General features: G+C 31.7%; 1 long non-coding RNA gene across 2 annotated transcripts; it reads right to left on the bottom strand.

Moving 5' to 3' along the window:
* Nucleotides 1–11,404: 11,404 nt before the first annotated feature.
* Nucleotides 11,405–14,171, bottom strand: LOC129801243 (uncharacterized). 2 transcript variants are annotated; one of them, XR_008751680.1, is made up of 4 exons: nucleotides 13,276–14,171; nucleotides 12,947–13,086; nucleotides 12,533–12,684; nucleotides 11,405–12,174 (listed from the first exon to the last, which is right to left on the bottom strand). It is a non-coding gene; the product is annotated as an uncharacterized LOC129801243 (long non-coding RNA). The 2 variants fall into 2 exon arrangements; XR_008751679.1 differs by having other exon boundaries at nucleotides 12,947–14,171.
* Nucleotides 14,172–15,935: the final 1,764 nt, after the last annotated feature.

The following is a 15,935-nucleotide window of genomic DNA, read 5'->3' as shown; positions in this document are numbered from 1 at the left end:
AATTCGTCAAATTGTAGACTTGATGTGCATATTTTGGTGCACAAAAGCTAATGCTTACCGAGAGACCTAATAGGAATGAAACCCACTATACTGAAAAATTTTTGCCACGAAGCAAAATTCTTTCTTAAAATATCAGAAAATTGCAGCACTGTTTTAGAATATTTATTTTTTATTGTTCTTGCCGTTCTAGCAAAAGTATTCAATGGTAAGGTAAAGTGCCCTCACTCGACCGATGGGTCAATTTTTGAATGTTTGATGGTAAATTTCTACGAAATTGTCACTCATTTGAATTATTTATGGAATAATTGACCTATTAATGTTAAGATCATACGCTAAATATTATAGCAAATATGATTAAATTGAATAAATAACTCTAATACGGGCTTCAGAACTAAGGCTCAACTTCTCTAATTTCTTATCAATCAATAATTTTTGGAAAATTATCACTTAAGATTGGACAACATGGGAAAGTGATCCATTAAATTTTGAAAAACCAATAAAATTATTTGCTATTTTGAATTTCGAGACCATCGGAAATTGGGCTGAACCTTAGGTCTGAAACCGGCCTAACGGTCGAGTCAAGGAACCGGTCGCCTGAGGGCACTTTACCTTATACCCATTTGGAATATTTCGTTATCTAAACATTAAGTAAAAGATATGATAAAGTGTCTCGGCTACATCTAAAAAATGTTTCGTACTGATTATTTAAGTTTTTATGAAAATGGTATGTAAAAAATGAAAATTGGTAAGTAGGCAAAATATTATTGGAAAAGGGAAAATTGTTATGTTATGTTGTTAATGTTAAGTTAAGTTAGAGATAGAGGTCAGTTAATTACAATATAGTAAAGGTAGTGTATAAAACAGGGCCGTAGCGCTGGGAGGGCATTCAGAGGCAATGCCCTACCTTAAAACTTCCAATGCTCTACCTTAAAAACCAGAAACTAAGATAATGTTCCAAGTAAAATGTTCGTAGTATGAAGTGGTAGAGAAGAAATTAATCTCCTATTAAACGGCCTGTAATCGATAAGTGATTGATTGAAGTGCTGAATGCAATTGATTAAAATCGTATGAAAAGTCAAGCGATAATTTTGTGAAAAATTTAAATATTTTCTCAAACATCTTAAAAAAAAAATAAAATAGAATATTTATCCATCAATTTGGCATTGTTATTAATGAGTTGAAATTGCAATTATTTGATAACACTGTGCAACAATTTTGAACTTTTTTTTTTGTCCCTGGGTTCTCATGCTATTTTTTCTTTTGCTAGGGTCAAATGATTTACGAAAATACTTATCATTTTGATTTCATTTGGATTTTGCGCCTGGAATCTAGGCAAAACCGTTTTTGCCGTTTTTTGATACTTGGGTGCCTATATCTCCGATTCTGCTGAACAGATTTATTTCTCACTATGGAATAATTTGTTCTCCTTTACATGCCCGATAAATCCTCTGAACAGATGAAGTTCGTACAACTGACACCAGGGGCGCTGTAGTCTCAAATATGTCAGAAAACATGGAAAAATCGAACTTTTTAGCAACTTTGATCAAAAATATCTCTAAAGCTGACTGTCCCTAAAAAATCTGTTTTATGGGTTTAATAGAGAATTTAATCAGCTACATTTTCGTCCATGTACAACTTTTCTCTCAGATTGTTTTTTAATCTCGATATTGAGGTTCAAACGAAAAACGAGCACTCAGCCAACTAAAGAAAAACTTAAATATTTCGCACATTTTGACTTTTTCTTTTCAAGTTTAGATAACCCAGAGTATTATTTTCACTTTTCTTACAATTGTAGGACTTTATTAATACTTATTGCATTATAGAATGTGTTTAGATATAATACAAGGTAATAACTCAAACAATATCTTCAGTAAGATTTCAGTGTTATTTCAATCTCAAAAGACTATTACAAAAAAGGCATATTAACTGCATATTGCAAAATTTTAAATATTTCAAAGAATATTTCTTGTTAAATTTACGTTTTAGAATCAATAAGTATCTACTTTACCTTTTACATACCAGTTACATATGGAAAACTTTACAAAAAATCCTTTTACTGAATTCATTTCTTTTTATAATTCTTTAAAAAAAATTTCCTACATTTATCTACGATCCTACAATTTTAACCTCATAATTACGTGATTTTCGTCGAAATAAATCTAAAACTAGGTTTTGAACTTGTAATTGTTACTTTATGTATATCACATACGTCACAGTTTTATACAAGTTTCCAAGTAATAAAATAATATTTAAAAATTTAAAATGTCATATAAAAATCACCATAATATCGATATTTAAGTATTAAATAATATAATAAAAACTTGTACCGCCTAATTGCGAGGAAAAAAAGCAATAACACTCGAAATTGTGAAGGTTTTCTTTAGTTGGCTGAATGCTCATTTTTCGTTTGAACCTCAATATCGAGGTTAAAAAACAATCTGAGAGAAAAGTTGTATATGGACAAAAATGTAGCTGATTAAATTTTCTATCAAACCCATAAAACAGATTGTTAGGGACAGTCCTAGTTTTCGAGATATTATTGATCAAAGTTGCTAAAAAGTTCGATTTTTCCATGTTTCTGATATATTTGAGACTACAGCGCCCCTGGTGTCAGTTGTACGAACTTCATCTGTTCAGAGGATTTATCGGGCATGTAAAGGAGAACAAATTATTCCATAGTGAGAAATAAATCTGTTCAGCAGAATCGGAGATATAGGCACCCAAGTATCAAAAAACGGCAAAAACGGTTTTGCCTAGATTCCAGGCGCAAAATCCAAATGAAATCAAAATGGTAAGTATTTTCGTAAATCATTTGACCCTAGCAAAAGAAAAAATAGCATGAGAACCCAGGGACAAAATCATCGTTGCACAGTGTAATTAATTAAATGAAATAGTAATACTCAATCAGAGCAAGTGACATTCAAATAATCCAGTCTTTTGTCCATTCTTCTTCGGAGTGTAGATAGGAAAAATTCGTGCCTCCACCTAACTGAGGTATTAGAGGCTATAAACCCTGCTTGACTTGCTAAACGACTTTAACCAATTGCATTGTACACTTCAATCATTGTACACTTTATTCTCGGGGTTGTGAGATTTAGTAACGGTAGGGCGAGGTGGGGCTAGATTGTTATACGTAGGGTTATACGCCTTTTTCGCTTATTTCTAAACGAAGCTGGTTCTTAAAATTATTTTATTTAGATCCACAATTATTTTGTCTATCCAAATTAGGGGAAAGTACTCTTCCTTCGAAGGTTCATGCCTTCGAATAATGTGAATTTTCTTTTATTTTCCCTAAAAAACTTACTCATTCTATTAAATATCAGTTTGCTTATTATCAATTATTGACAATTATGTAATAATTATGTGTTAGTCCCTTTGGAAAAACTAAAAGAAATTCATATTATTTGAAGGCATGAACGTTCGAAGGGTGAGTACTTTCCCCTACGTCATGTTAAAACCCAGTTTCCATTAGAAATAGGCGAAAAACTCGTATAACAATGTAGCGCCATATCTCAAATAGCCCCACTTCTCCCTATCGTGCGTACAATTGAACCGACAGCCCATGGTGGCTATGGATTTCGGTTTATTGTGAGAATTTTTGCGATTTTTTGTTTAAATATCCAAATGTGAAGATTATAATCGTCATTCAGTGCAAGTAACACACAAATTTTAATTCTGTTCAATTCTAAATTTTCTAAATATTTTTATTATAATTTTTGAAAGTCTCTATTTCGATTAATAATACGATTAATTAATTTATTTAATTAAATCGTATAAAATTGGGATGTCTAAAAGAGTTGTAGCATTTAATGAGATCTTTCCAAATTAGCATCCAAAGATAAATTCTAACAATTATACAAGCGGAGCAAAGTATATTTTAAAATTGACATTTTGACCTCTTCTGGCTCGGATTCAATGGGAAGGATTCAAGCTTACTTTTAAATTTAAACGTATAGGATAAGTGTGCCAAATTTCGGCATAGTTGCAAATAAGTATTGAAGTCCTAAGTTTGAAATGCAATATTTTTAATTCATATTGATATTTCTTGTTACGTCCTTTTCGGGAGGATGGTGGGGAACCTTGAAAACTAGTTTATTATCTTTGTTTTCTTTAAATCACTTCCTAAATTATTGAAAAATTAATTAAAATGTGAACACTGCTTTGGGTAGTATTCCGGCCACTTTAAGTGAAATACCGGCCACCTTGCTTGTGACCACTTTTTGTGAAACAACGGAAAGGACATTTCAAAACGTCATACAGAACGAGTTTAATATTTAGTTTAATACGTTTATATGACCCACAAGCCCTGGGATCTTCCGTGTAATTTGTCCTGAAGACCTGAAGAGTAGCATCTCAAATTTACGCTCAGATTCCCGTAGAAATTTGCCCTTCCTGAACTCTTCCAAGGCCTTTCCACGTCATCTTTTTCATAGAAGCGATGGTTTTTTTCTATGGACATTGTAGGACTCAGAAATTGAAAAAAAAAAAAAACATAAAATGAATAAAGAAATTTAGGAAAGCAAAAGATGTTGCCGGAATAGGCAACATTACCTCACCGGAGAGACGCTCACAAAGTATGTATTTTTTACGCGAAATACAGGATCCATCTGGGAAATTTTACCCGAAATTTAAAGATTGATTCACTATTAACATAAACAGAAACAATCTTTAATGAAAACTAATCAATTTTCATGAAAAACACTGAAGGAAAACCTTCTGTATTTCATCACAAATCGCAAGACTGCTAGAAATACAAGTGATCTGTCACATTTTTTGTAAGACTTTTTCCACACTGAGTTTTTACAATACAATTTAAATTGAAGTTATATCTACAATTTAACGGTTTTTGTGTTAATACATCCTAAAATGAATAAATATTTAAAAGCAAAATGAATTCATTGACTATTCCAAGATTACATACATAATTTTAAATAAATTTATTTGCTTGGCCAAAATTACACTCAAAGTGGCCGAAATTAGAAGCTGGCCGAAATTTTGCACATTTACCCTACACTGAGAAAAAAGGGGTGCGATTAACTTTTTTCGTCGTAACTTTAACACTTTTTAGGTGTGAAAATATACAACATTTTTTATTGTTAATTTTACACCATTTTAAGGGTAAAAATATCATGAAAAGGGTTAATTTAACCCCTAACACACCTAAAAAGAGTATTATTTACACCGATTTAGGATCAACAATGCAGGGTAAAATTAACATTTCCGGAATGTTATTTTAACTTTTTCGGATTTCTCTCAGTGTAAGCTAAGTTGAGCTTATGAGTGTCGAAACGGATACGTACAATGTTTGGGCCTGATCTGATTTTAGAATTTTACGTCCATAAGCTGAGATAGTAAGGAATCTGAGCTACTCTTTATTTTTCCATTGTCACTACTTCTATTAAAATTTACATATTTGTAAAGTTCTAAAGTGAGTTCTGGTTCTAATCAATTTCGAATTTTTTACTAATCAAATTTATTTTTTTAGGGCTCATTTTGAACAGCGACATTTCGAATTTGTTCACACAATGAATTTTTTTTACTACTTGCAGCTAATACAAGCTTATCGTTGGTTTTTTCATTGGAATTGAGCAGTGAAATTGCCACAAACTGTAATGTATGCAAAAGTAATTTCCAGACTCTCTCCATGATGCAGAGAGTACCTTCAGTCGAGCATGTTGGGGGTAATGTGGAAAAATTCACCTCATTTGTCAATTTAATACACTCCCCCTCTTGGGTACATATTAATTAAGAAACATTGACTTTTTTCGCTTCTTCGTCACGCTAACCCCCTTTGGGATAAAGCTTCATTCCCCCAAAAGCTCAGACCCCGTACAATTTCATGACGAAACAAAGGCCACATTCCCACCTTTCCAGCTCGAGTGGCGAAGAATTCACGCGCTTAATGAAGTGCTTAAGTTGAAAATTAAGCGCGACAAATATAATTGTTGATGTTACACCCGACCACCTTTCCCGTCGAAAAGTTCTTTCCCGCCATGGTTAGAGGGTTGGAAGGGGGTTGTTGGCTGTCGCTCCGAAAGCTCACCAACTGTGTAAATTCGCACGACAGTGCGGATACACTTGTGTTTTTGCCGAATAAATAGCGCCATTTTCTTCTACCAAGCAAATGAAATTAAATTATCTCTCCATTATGTGCTTAATGAATAAACTTTCAGTGGGTATACCGGAGAGCTTTTCACTTCATATGGAGGTGCACCGAACGATATTTTCTATTCCAAAAATCTACATTTTTCATTTGAGACACATTAATAATTTATAGAACCTTTGCCGAATTACAAAATGATCTTGAATAATTCTGTGCATCAACGCGGATGATGCGTATTAAAAATGTAACAGATAAGATAGCAACAGTTCTGCGAAGTTGTTGACAACACCAATCTTTTTAAGTCAATCTTTCTCACAAATGGCAACAATTATTAAAAACTTTGAAAAGTACTTTAAATTTATCAATCTTATTTTAGAATGATAATTCTATAATAGCAAAGCAAGGTATTTAAAGAGGAGAAATTTATGCATATCAAAGATAAGTACTAACCAGACTAAAGGTAAATAGAAGATTTTATCTCCGAACAGAAGATTATCAAACAAAATATACCTTTCTAAACGGGTTTTTAGTGGGAATTTAACCCTATATGGTATGAATGAATTGATAATCTGAATCAGGGATTTTTGCTGAGTCTTTAAGAAAAATTGCATATATCCTTGACTGATTTTTATCCAACGAACCATTTCTTTTGAGGCTTCTTCTGTACTATAGAAATTGGCCAAGGAATTCACGTATCTCTCCAAAAAGTATGAGAAAAAGTTTATAGCAAAATGCTTTTTAAGGCAATTTTTGCCAATACATAAAAATGTTGTACAAAATGTCCTTTGGATCATATTGAGCGCCACACATTTTGTTATTTATGGCCCAATTAATACGTGACTAAATTTCATAGCTGCTCATTCGCTGGTTCGGTCCTTTTCTTCATACTGCAAGACTTTATCCTGACCCTAAAACTGAGTGAGGAAAATTCACAGAATTTCATTCTCAACTGGATTTTCCATAAATCCACCTCTCAGGAGGTGGGGTTATACATTTTGCAGTCAGATGGTTATACACTGAAGAGATTTTTGCTGTAAAATTCGGAAAATTTTGCTTCTTTCAGCACTATTTCAAGTACTCAAGACTTCCTTAATTTTTTCCTACAATAGAAGCATTATATGCAATTTTAAGATAGTATACACAATTTAATGTTGCATAGATTAACTATAAATATAAATTTATATATATATATATATATACTGACAAGTAAATTAATTTATCTATTTGCACTTAATAAAATATTCTCATCTGGTTCCGTGGGAAAATTTGCAGGTAATTTTCATCTGATGAAAAAGATATATGAGAAAATTAAAACTGAAAATGTATTTACTAAATTTTCCAGAGTTTGCTAATTAAAATATTGCAATATAATTGACAAACTGAGTGGCACTCATTTTGCTTTAAACAGTGCTTTCGCTTTTGAAAATCCAATTAGAGAAGTGTTACAGTGAAAGTGATTTCGTGAAATGCTCGAATACATTGTTTTTAAGTCCTGAATTCAACATTCAATTTTATGAATAAAGTTGTTTCACTGATTCATTTTAAAGGCTTCAAATGAATCAAAACTTGTTTCATTCGGTATAGAAAACTAGTGATAAGCATAGATCAGCTTAAGGTGAGACTCTTAATGTAAGCTAACTCGATTTGGGATTGAGGTTGGGGGACGTAATATAATAATCAAAATATCAAGGAAGCAGATGAACTGATAGAAAGATGATATATTTGTAAAATATAGATCAGAATGTCCTCGATAATATTACCGAAGAACTTGATGTTATCGCTTGCTCAGGAGCCGAGTTGGAGTTATCTGTTTTCGAACTTGTTTTTTTTTACCAATATAACGCTCTGTATGCATGAAATCCATAAAACGAACTTTAACCATGTCAGGCGGTTTTGGTTCAGTAACAGCGGTTATATCTGGCTATATCAGTATACCTGAATGCTTTTTGAATACAGAGCGTTATACGGGTTTCAGACCTAAGGCTTAGGGCCTTGACAGACCTGAGGATTAGCCGAGACACGGTTTAGCGTAATTACATTAGAAATAATGGTCAAACTACATTTCCATCATTTTCCACTAAGTCGTCTCTCGGCTTAAGTCGTAAGTGTGTCTAGAGCATTAGTCATATGGTTCAACTTCTCTAATTTCCTCTTAATCAAGACTTTTTGGAAAATTATCACTTAAGATTGGTCAACATGAGCAAGTGATCCATTAAATTTTGAAAAACCAATAAAATTGGTTACTATTTTGAATTTCGAGATCATCGGGAAATGAGCTAAACGTTAGGTCTAAAACCGGACTTACTATGGAAAAAAACATTTTTAGCACTAAAACGATAAAATCGGCCAAACACTTTATGTATAGACGAAATGTAGACGTAAATGTCCACTACAATTCAGTCGAAGTAATCAAAATGGATTAAGCTGAACTTGAGATAATTGCCCAAGGAGCAAAACAGCTGCCTTATAGAACCAAGTATTTGACAAGTCTTTTAGTGCATTTTTAAAAGACTTAAAGTGACAATTTTTTGTTGAAATGCCTATAGAAGCTCTTAAGATCCTTAAGAGTGCGCCATTTATAGTAATCTCAGTGATGAAACCAAGAGCGCTATAAGCAAATAAAAAAAATTTTCGTTTTATAATGCCTTACTACGGGAATTCTACAAGACTGCTTTAAGAAAAAAATTGCTTCTTGGGAGAGGTTATGATATAACGCAAATAGTTTTTACTGTTGGGGTATCCCTAGCGTCGGTCGTTGATCTTACAAAGTCTAAATGTTTTAGAAAGTTGTAGCATTTTGTAAGACCTTTCATTTACACCATTATTCGTAAAATTCTTATAAATAGAACCAAAGATATGATGTTTTGATTTTCATGAACATTGACTCCGAATATACCTCCGGTTCTATAATACCGCGGAAAATCCTTGTCATCATTTGCCACTTTATGGAAACTACATATAGTCTAGATTACAAGACTCTAAAAGTTTGATCAATTTGAACAACGGCGTTTTTTTTTCAAAGAAAACGTATTAATTTTTTCCAGGGTTTCCAGCTCAGGCAAAATTAAGTTCAGGAACGCGCCCATACATTCTCAGTATACCATGTACTACAGTTATTAACGCCATAAACATATCTTAGAAATCAAATCTTTGAATCTTTGAAGCTCTGGAAAAGAATTATGCGTTTTCATTGGGAGATTCAATTTCCTGACTAATTCTGGTATCATTGCTATTTTCAATCTTTTAACATATAGGGTAATATGGGACAATTTGGAATCATATCTAATTCGGAACTGTGAGATTTGCCAACAATTTTAGATGGTAAAGTCTGAATGTAAAATGTTGTACTTCTTCGTGGTTTTCTTTTTTTCCTTGATCATTTGAAACAGTTGTAAAATCTCAAAATTCCAAAATAGACATGATTACAAATTACCCCATCTTATCCTATAGGGGAAACTGGGGCACCACCAAACACGGGGTACCACCAAACACTGCGATTTTTTAATCGGATATTCGACTTCAGAGGATAAGACCTATAGGAATTTATAAGGCACTATAGGGATGCTTGTCCACTGAAGGAATGGTCGAGATAGTCCAAGTAGTTTGGAAATAAAAATTAGTGTTTGGTGGTATCCCGTGTTTTGTGGTGCCCCTGTTTCTCCTAGATCTTAGATCTCACGACGGACAGGACAGGATTTATCAGTAAAAAAATCGTTAGATATTTTTCTAAGGCAAGATTCAATTTGCAAAATCATTACAAATTATGACTTCGTATGGAGTAGTTGACTGAAGTTTGTAGGTATCAAATACACTTTTTAAAGAAATATAAACTATTAAAGTAGGGTTCATCACAAACCCAAAAAATTAAGATTGGAGAAATTTAATCAATATTAAACCTTCATAGGATGAGCTTGAGCATTTGTCCATTTAATTCATCATTGATTCACGAGTAGTTGATGTATGTATCATATGTATTCAAGTCTATTAATTAAATATATCACCGTTTACTCCATTTACAGTATCTGTTATATATACCTATCTGCATGTTGTAAACAATTTAAGTTTAATTAACTGCGGACTTTAATTACAATCACTACATGTATCAGATACTAAAACATGTGTTCTTTATTATAAACTTCACACGGATATCCAACTACGAACCTTGTTTCGTCGTTTTTGCTGTTTATTGAAACTTTACAAACAACTTCTAAGATTTTATCAATAGGATTTCATAGAAATGTCTTCCTGGGACTATATTGCATATAAGGTGGAATTACTGCATTATGATAGTGATGAAAATGAAGAATTGATGCCACTGCAAACGAAAATGTACCAAATTAGAGCAGTATTAAGAGATATCAAACTTTGAAAAAAAAATCACAAATCATCCCTTAATTTCATAAATTGACACAAAACTTTTTTTTACGCATAAAATATAATGAATATATTGCTAAACAATAAATTCGGAAAAAAAATCAACTAAATCCGCAAGCTTAGCTTAGCTTAGTCAGTGGAATATTAAATTTTGGACAGACATTTTTTTTTGGCCCCAAACAGCTAAAATGCCGAAGCTAGAGGATAAGGAGGAAAATAATGATAATAATTCGAATCTCGTCAGATTACCCCCTACTCTGGTGAGGACTTTCTGGGCATTTCTACAACTGTTTGGCCTGTATCTATCTGTTTCATAACCGCTCTTAATGGAAAGATCCACTGCATACACCGGTCTTAAGGCAGTAATTCCGCCTTTTGGTAGGCGATTACTGAGGGTGCCTCATGAGAGTAAACTAAAGCTAACTTTATAAATAAATTTCTAAGATTATGGTCCGGCCAAGGATGCCGATAACGATAAATTTCTTATCGCAATTGACCTTAAAAAAGATTCTTAAAATTCTCTCCTAGATTTTGAAACTTTTTAAAAAAAACAACCACTGTTTCCTGGCAGCTTGGATCCAATTGGCTGTTGGTAATCCTTAGGTAACAGGATGTTGCTGGTCATGGCCAAAATACAGAGATTCGATTTCTCTGGAATAAGCACTAATTGTCTTGTGCTGCTGAAAATCAATCTGAGGAATCTCTATCTCAATCTGATTTATTTAACCAAATTGTACTCTACACTAAATCAGTTATCTGATATTCCCTACAATCTCAGCTTTTGTAGTCCGAGATGAAATTCGACGTCAGATTGGGCCCAAATTTTGGATTTACACGTTTTTACACTCATAAATCACGAATATAATATGCGCTAAAAATCTATTTTTCGTGGCCGTCCTGTCCGGCCCGTTCGTCCACCGAGAAAAATTTTATGGGTAGTATTAATGTTTTTCTGGGTAAAATCAAATGAAATTATGGGTATTTTGGCCCCAATGGTAGAATACATTTGTTTCTAATGTTTTATTTGATTTGAATACAGACGACTTTTACTTCAAATATTTTTACATTTGATCTGAAAGGCAGTAATCATAGCCACAACAAATATATTTGTATTTATTTTGAATGGCACTGTATTTGAAAAGAAAACATGTCTTTTAAATCAAATACATTTGCACTTTATTTCTAAAGTGGATTTTAAACACTTTCATGGGTAGAATCAAAAATTTCTGGGTAACACTACCATAGTTTCAATAGTAGAAATATTTGTTTTAACTACGAGTTACCATTAATTTAAATACACAATGGGTAAAATTAAAAATTTCCTTGGTATATTTAAATGTTCTTTACCATAGATTCAATGGCAAATATGTTTGCTTTGATATTCGTCCACATTAATTCAAATAATATCCTCGGGTAGATATAACAGTACCAGGGTATATTTAAAAAACTCTTGCTATGATTTCAAAAATAAATTTATTTGACATAAATAATGTGTATTCACAATAAAATTGTATTACATTAATTTCTATGGGGTGTTGCACGACTTTCTAGTAGTTTCGTGAAGTCTTCTTCTCAGCTTTTGGATGTATGCTCTTCTGCTTTCTCCCAATAGTGTTTACCAGTTTCAGAAGAAATAAGATACTTCAAAAGACTGATTGTCTTTTGCCCCGTAAAGATAAACGATGACATAATGAAATCTGAAAGACAGAAAATAAAATTAAATGGAATTAAAAATCTGAATCTATATGGTATCTATTGAAATAGCGGAAATAACTATTGAAAATAGAGTGGTGGAAATAATTATTGTCCTATCCCATAATCTTTAAAAGAACCCAACAATAAGTCTCGAAAAAACTTATACGTATAATATGATGTCCTTTTATGTTAATCATAAAAAATTAATTTTGATTATAGAATCTTGTTTTCTCAAAACTTTAGTAGAATTTCGTTTTTTATTCTGGTGATAATTATAATTCCAGGTAATAATTGTAGGGCTACAGTATTTATTTTTCACCAATGGCGGTTAATAATTTTTAATAATTCAATGTAACTTACTTGATCAGTGGTAGTGCTCCTCGTCTACTTTTATTACAGCGCTCACTTTTCTAAGTTGTGTTTTGCAGATTTACGTCCTTTACTGTTTGCTCTGAGTTCTGCTGCTATCTGCGAATCACTTTTCCAATTCCATGGAAAAGACAATGATTGTCCTTTGTCCAGTGAACGGATTCAACGGTTACCACGATTGATAAAAGAAAGAATAAAAATAAAAATGAAATTAAAAACTTTTCCAGTATGATATTTTCCAAAGCGATAATTGAAAATACATATTCAACATAAATAAGTTGATATAATTAACATTTTTATAATAAAAAAATTATGCGAGGTCCAATATTTCTTTGTAAAGATCAATGCTAACTTTCACAAATTATGTAATTCTTATTGCATTACAAAAAAAATCAATTTTCTTACCTTGATACTATTTAGGTCTCTCCTAGATGGAATTTTTGAAGAAAAGTAGTTCGATAAAACAGATATGGTGATAATTTTCCAGCTTCTGCTCACGGACGTTTCCAATCAACAATGACTTGCAATCAGGATGATCGATTGAACTTGAACAATATCGAAAATTACAAATCGTTAGTAAAATATTAAATAATAAAAAATTCTTACGACGAATTTTAAATTTAAATAAAATAATAAAAAGTTTGACATTCCATTTTAGCTTAAAAGAAGAAATAAATTTAATTTAATTTACCGAATATGGTTAATACTTTTCTGGCAAACATTTTTTTACTTACCCAATCTAACGATTTCCAACACTTTATCAAATTTCTTTGTCGATCACTTGATGATTTTTGCAACTTTATAAGTTTACTTATCCACTGTAACCATTTTTTAGTTTTTTTTTCATTTTCAAATAGATTGGAAATAATTTGTGTGACAACTTTTCAACTCAGCGGCTTCTTCAAGACTGACTCGTTTTAATGTTTTCCGTACTGATGGAATCAGTCATAGATCTGAATGTAGTTTCCTTTTTTTCAAATACTTATGCTATTGATTCAAAAAATAGTATTAGATTTGATTGGTTTTTCATTCTAAATAAATATAAATTTCATTCAAATTATTAATTGTTATAATCAATGCATATAGAAAGTAATATTATTTATTTTATGCAAATCACGTCATTTGAAGAACACAATACACTGACCCTCGTGCATTTGCGTTCGTGCGTGTACGCCAGCCAAATATTAAATTTTTGGATGATTTAGAGCGAAATTCATTCAATTTTTTTAAAATGAAAATTTAAAAAACCTAATCAATAAGAATGCTTTAATAATTGGTATTTACCTTATTCTTTATAACATAAGTAAGTTTCTTAGGCATGTTTAAGAGAGATTCATGAAGAATTTTTAGCTCAATCCGCTCCCTCTACCAAAATTTCAGCCCGATCCGTGCTATAGAGCCGGAGCTAATTAACTTAGAAAATTGGAAAGTTTTCTTTTTAATTATAGCACCCCTAGCTGTAGTTTTACGAACTTATGAGAAAAAGAGGGTTTTTACGAAAATGTGAAATTAGTTGCAAATGACATGTTGTTTCATTTGGCTAAAGTTTAAGTTTAAATAATAAAATGTAATTATTTTTACATATTGTATTCGATTAGAATAAGTAGTTATTCACTTAAAACGTATTGATATTTATGATGAAAGGAATTTAATTTTCACCCTAATTTAAATGAATAATTTTTCAAATTATGACGACTGCAGTAAATGTAAAAACCACTGTTATTTATATTTAACGACAAAAACCATTCGTATCAAATATTTACTCAAAGTTATTTCATTTTTACATTTAAATGAAATGCATATTTTATACAGAAAAGTTTCTCACAATTCAATTTAATACCTGGTCATTTAATGTTTAGATAGAAAAAAAAATCATTTGAAATAAAATTTTGAAACAATTGTTTAAAAAGTCTTTTTCATTTGAAATAAATACAGATAATATTAAGACGTAAACAAAAATGTCAATATTAAATTTTACCCATTAAATAAATGCTTGTTGCATTTGATTTCATAAAACAGTACTTTTAAATCAAAAGTAAAATTTTATTTTTGACAACACAACGTTGCACATTTAATATAAATGTGTAGTTTTTCATTTTCAATGTATAATTGTTATTTTTAACATATATTATCTTTGATTCAAAAGCTGAGGTATTTATTTCAAATATTTAAACATTCACGCTAAAAGAAAAATTATTTATTCTCCGTATGAATGCACAAATATTTGAAATTATTGTGATTACTTTCAAAATCAAAATTATTTCGTTTGTATTGAAAGAAAAGTCAATTGATTCGAATATTTACCCAGAATTTTTAACATTAAATACAAAATATTCAATTTAAATAAATTCCATTTTTCTCGGTGTCGTTTAACAACTTTTGGAGAGAGAACGGAGAAAGATATAGACAAGCGGTTTTTGGCAAAGGTTAAATGTCTATGGGCAGCTTGAAGTAAGTGATGTCAGCTCCATCCCCATCCCCTCCCACCACCCCTTACGACATTTTTGGACGCCCGCAAAATTTGTTTTTTCAATAACTGATAAATAAGAAAAGTCAAGGCTCCCCGACTCCCCTTATCAGAGAATTTAAAAACTTTCGTAATTTGGAAAGCTCTGGTTAAATTCTACAACTCTTCTAACCCTTCTAACACAACAACCTCATACGATTTAATCAAAGGTCCGGTTAATTGAAAAATCGATTTAGAAATTTCGATTTAGAAATACTTCGAAAACTAGACAATGATTTTCTTTAAATTTTAGAATGTTGTAGCTAAAGTTGAGATCTTTCCAACGATAGATCGCACTTTACCTGAGCTATAATATAAAAAAAAATGTCTTGACCTGTTTGTACTTTCGGTATTTATGAAGCGATTTTGATGAAATTTTTTGATGAGACCGTTCTAACGATGGGTTCCATCCTTCTCTACTCCACCCCACTGTATCCCTTTTTTGTATACTGAAATTGTCCGAGGTCTATCTCTAATGTTTATCTCTATCTCTATGTCTATCTCTAATTATATTAACCGATGTCTATGAAATTCTTTTGTACTAAAACTATTTAGAATAGAAAATGACTACTGATAAACCCAGATAAGCTTATGTAATTTGAAATGCTTTAAAAGGTACCTCGAATGTTCGAAAATGTATGTGTTTGCATCTCGGAGTTCCTGCAACTCGGAATGCTTGAAAATTCGATTGTGAGTTGAATTTTGGGGGTAAAGAATTGCAAATGGATAAAATTGCGCGCCAATTTTATCCATTTCGATCGATAAGAACAGTTCACTCGACGATAGTTTTTATCCCCAAAATTCAACTTACAATCGAATTTTCACGCATTCCGAGTTGGAAGCACCCAGAGTTTAAAGCATTCTGGAGCTCCCTGTAAAGAATTTCAG

This window comes from Phlebotomus papatasi, chromosome 2 (assembly GCF_024763615.1).
Source record: "Phlebotomus papatasi isolate M1 chromosome 2, Ppap_2.1, whole genome shotgun sequence".
In the NCBI taxonomy this organism is placed as follows: domain Eukaryota; kingdom Metazoa; phylum Arthropoda; class Insecta; order Diptera; family Psychodidae; genus Phlebotomus; species Phlebotomus papatasi.
The sequence above is the reverse complement of the archived record's forward strand: the minus strand, read 5'-3'. Positions and strand labels throughout refer to the sequence as shown.